A 4,629-nucleotide genomic window follows, 5' to 3' on the forward strand; every position below is an offset into this window, starting at 1 on the left:
AAGATGAAAAGCAGCCATAAACTTTGCTGAAAAAAAAATTTATTCTGCTTGCTTTGTATGGACAGAATGAAATAAACCAGCAAGAATATACCAGTCAGTGTTGACACAAAAATCTGTCTCCACTGGTAATAGACAATTTGCCTTCCTAAAATGTTAAGTTTAAATGGAAAATGTGTCTCTTGGCTACTGACACAATTTCCATCTTTCCTATAACATTGAGATATGCCTTAAAAAATGCATATTCTGATAGTAGTTCATGTTTTTCAAAGGTCACTTATACCACATTTCCAAATCTGTTGATGATTGAGTTAAACACCAGGGGAATGATTCTTGTAATGGCTTTGGCTGTTCAGTGTCTATTTCTCTCGACTTCCTGAAGGAAATCAAGTCGTGAGGAATATTTGAGTCCCTGGTCACATATGTGAATGCTTCATAAGTGACTTCTGTATTTATTTTCCTAAAAGAAAAGGGATTCATCACCTCTGAATTACTGTGTTTATAAAATGTTACATCCAAAGCATACAAAAGTCAACTCAAGCCTTCTGAATAACATTAGTAGGCTTAACATCAGGCTGTAAAGCTGTTTATTGAAGAAAAAAAGTATCTCTGTATGCCTGGCTTTTTAGATTGAAAGCCATTGAATTTGTTCATTACGAATGATTTAATGATCTGAACATTTGTTGTACTTTAAGCTCCAGATACGTGTCAGAGAGGTCTCAGAAGGCCATTTCCTCATTTTATTCTCACCTCCCTTACTGTTACACATTGCAGCCCAAAGAAACTGCCAGGTATATATATACAGCAAACCTCGGCAGTACACACAAAATCTGTATGTCATTCAGCTGTTTTCTTTATAGCATGTAGCACTTTGCCTGAGCTGTTAACGGAACCATTTGCATACCAGTGCAGCCAGATCCACAAGCATTGGTATGTACAAGTGCTGCCTACTGGTTGTCTTTCCCTCGCTACTAGATCATCTCTGTTTTCCCAGTAAACAGAAGATGAAAAGTTCTCAAAACTCTGTCTGTGACTTGATATCCTCGTCTTCAAAAACATTTAACACCTCATAGATCTCAGTCATATTTAGCAAAGTAATTTTGAGGTTGTTTAGCTAGAATCCCCATTTACTGAAAGTCTTGCAAAATTTTACAAGGTTTTGGGGCTTTGTATTACTCTTGAGATGCAAATAAAATAATTTATTCCTCTCCCAACAGATAAGTGGTTTCACACTGCTTTCAAGACAGCATTGTCTTTAGGAAAGAAAGAGAAGACCACCAGCTTGCATTGTTCAAGCAACAGAAATGTGTTGTTGGGAGCCCTTCTTGTTAGACTTTGGCTGTGATGACTGTTTAGTTACATGATTTAGCCATATGATACACACACACACACACTTAGATTCATCCAAATCCAGAAATATAATATTTTGAGGACAGAATTATAAGCAAACCTACCTGAAAGTAGTAAGGATGCCAGTGAAGAGCACGTGTATTTGCATCACCTCTGAATGTTACTGAAAGTATTAGGCTGCAAAGAATGAAGAAAGTTTCCAACAAACCTGGAATATTCTTTGCTTTGGTAATATCGGATCCCAAATCCCAAATGTTGAATCCGTCTCGGTAACTTAACCAAAAGCACCCCATGTTAACAGCATGTGCATCTCAGATCTACCAGGATAAAGGGGCCTTCACTGGATACTCATTATTCCACTGTTTAAGATTTGAACACTGACACCCTGGGAGATTCTTCCTCCCTTTCATTCCTGCAGCTTCTAAAAGAGTAAATGTTCATTTGCTTTTGACACTCAGGGCCAAAGTAACTTATTAAAAAAGATGAATAGAGTCAGCGTCAGACATCCAGAAACTCTTAAGAGCCCTAGTGTTAGGCAGAACAGAGTCAGAACTTCACTTTTTACTTTGTTTTAAGAGAGAAAGGAAATAATATTACATATAATGACACCTGACCATATTCAACATGACAGGACACAGGTAACATCACAAACAGCTCAAATATCCAAAATAAGCCCTCCCAAAGAGGGAGTCACACACTTCTGGGGACTTCAGGTTTTGGCTTTTTGCTCTGCAAACTTGCCATCATCTGCAGGATGTTTGTCTTTTGAATAGAACAGTGACAGCCCTTAGTATTTGAATGTATTATTTTTGCCTGTTAAGACTGGATTCACCCTATGTGGTAGGTATACATACCACCTATGTGGATGGTATGGGATGCATTTAAGCAGGATTCTGGAAACAGAACAATCTTTCTGATTTTAACAGTAGGCTGATGTTTTGCCCCAGTGACTCTTTTCACTCTCTTCTTCCATTTCCAGCTCATAGGAAGGGAATAACTACATTGACTTCTTTTAATAAAGCACTTTGAATGAACATTAATATATTCATATGAATAAATCATGCAACACTGCGCTATGAATAATTTCTGTAATGTACGAATTGTAACATATTTATTTATGAAGAATTTAAGGACACCATTCATCTGAACCTTGATGAAATGTTTGCACTAAGGTAAAACACTCCACAAGACTTTTAGAAAGCACAGTGCAAAAGGCGGCTGTAAATTATTAATGCAATGAGAACAATCCCTCCTCTTAGTGCCAAAGTACACATGAGCAAACTCTTCAAACACTAGCAAAAACTTCTATCACTTGAAAAAAGGAAGCAAGAAATAACATGGGATTCTTCAGCACTGAAATTCAATAACTTTTGAGATTTGACTTCTGCTAGGAGTCTAGTGTGCAGCCATTAACACATTTAAAGAGACTTAACCACCCCCCTCGGAGAAAAAAAAAAGCCAACAACCAAGTAAAAAAAAAAAACAACAAACCAAACCAAAACCCAACCAAACCAACAAAAGTAAGAAAATTCACTGAAATTTGGAATATAGGTTATAATTGCAAATCTTTCTCCTAACATAACAATATAATTGGCTGTTGAAGTAACCACTTTAAATAAGCTCATGGGTTACAAATTTCATTTGAAACCAATACCTATAGTTTGAGTCAAGGCACTTCAGAAGAAACAGTTTTCATCTGCTAAAACCATTACCATTGTTCTCTAGAAAGTAGGAGAGTACGTAACTGAGCAGACCCTGCACTTCCTTTACTGGGACAATAGAGTCATTTTTCTTCTTCTTTGTGGTTGTTCAGTTTTGCTGTTTTTAAGTAACACATACGAATTCTGACAGCTGAAATGAAGTGCTAACTCGTGTCTCACACATTATCGGGTGATTTCATTAACCAGAGAAATGAAGAGAATAAGAACCTGCAAACCCACAATTTCCTTAACTGTATTGGCATAAAGAACACAACATTAAATATGTAAGTTTTATCACTGGCTTCATCACTTAAGGAAAAAGCGTATATGAATGTACATACTTTTTTCCAAGATAAAAATGGGTGTCCCAGAAGAAAGCTCAAATGACCCTACTTTCCTGTTCTTCACTGCATATTGGCTCAGCCAGAGAGCTAACCAGAGATCATTTCATTCAAGCATAGGATTGTGAAAGAATGAAGATTACTACTTTTATTCTCAGGACCCAACCCTTGTTTTAGAAAGGTGACATCATACCCAAGCACTATTAAACTGAAATAGGACTGACCTGATTTCCTGCTAGCTCACGTACCTCCCTTAAAGATGTGTTTGACAGTCTGTGTCCACAGCCTTGCAGGAAGAGGATGCTTATTTTTAGAAACATCCTCGAATGTTTCCACCAGTGAGCAGACCTGTAAGCAACCAGCACAATTGCTAAACCTCACTGATGCAACTGTTTTGTTGTTTCTGAAGAACGAAGTTAAATAGACTGCAATGGTGGATTTATAGAATGCAACCAGGCACCAAAGACTGGAAAGAGCAATATAATCTTAAGTTCTTTTTTTATTACCATTTTAATATTAAAAAACAAATACTCAAGAAAACAAATTGAGATGACAGCTTATTTTTCCAAACAGAACGATTGACAAACAGTTTCATAACAAACAGTTATGAAAGTATTACAACATTCAGACCATACAATTGAGATCTGTGGTAGAGACGCAGACCAGCTTCAGAAAGTTTGACCTCCAGCAGCAAACCTGCCTTTTTCCTTTTCTTCCTAGTCCAACAGCATCTGTTCTGCCATATTATCTACCATAAAATTCCTGACAGGAATTCTGCACTATTTTGCTGGATTTTTCTTCACCCCACTCAATTCTAAAACAGTATTTCTTGAAAAGAGACAGAGACAGAAGTTGCAGATCTTCAGGTTTGCCATTTTATACCCCAGAGTACCAGAATCCCCATCTCCATGGTAGCTTTCCTTGGGTTTGGGAAATCCTAAGTAGTCCATATTCTGTAACTGCATGGATTCACCACCCTTGCGAGTGCTAAGGCCATAGAAGGCCTTAAATACAACATTATCGCCCATTCTTCTGCCTCAGTCATAAATAATTTACCCCTAGGTCCTTCATGGTAAGGCAAAATTGTGTTGCTTTACTTTGTGCTTGCCGGGGGCAGGAGGATGTGCCAACACAGGCTGCACACTGGGGACACATGGTATGGTTTGAAATCAAGTAGCTGTTGGCACCTAGGAGATAGACATCACAAAACGCTTATCATCCCATACAGAGGATGTCCTTAT

This window comes from Falco cherrug, chromosome 5 (assembly GCF_023634085.1).
Source record: "Falco cherrug isolate bFalChe1 chromosome 5, bFalChe1.pri, whole genome shotgun sequence".
Lineage (NCBI taxonomy): Eukaryota > Metazoa > Chordata > Aves > Falconiformes > Falconidae > Falco > Falco cherrug.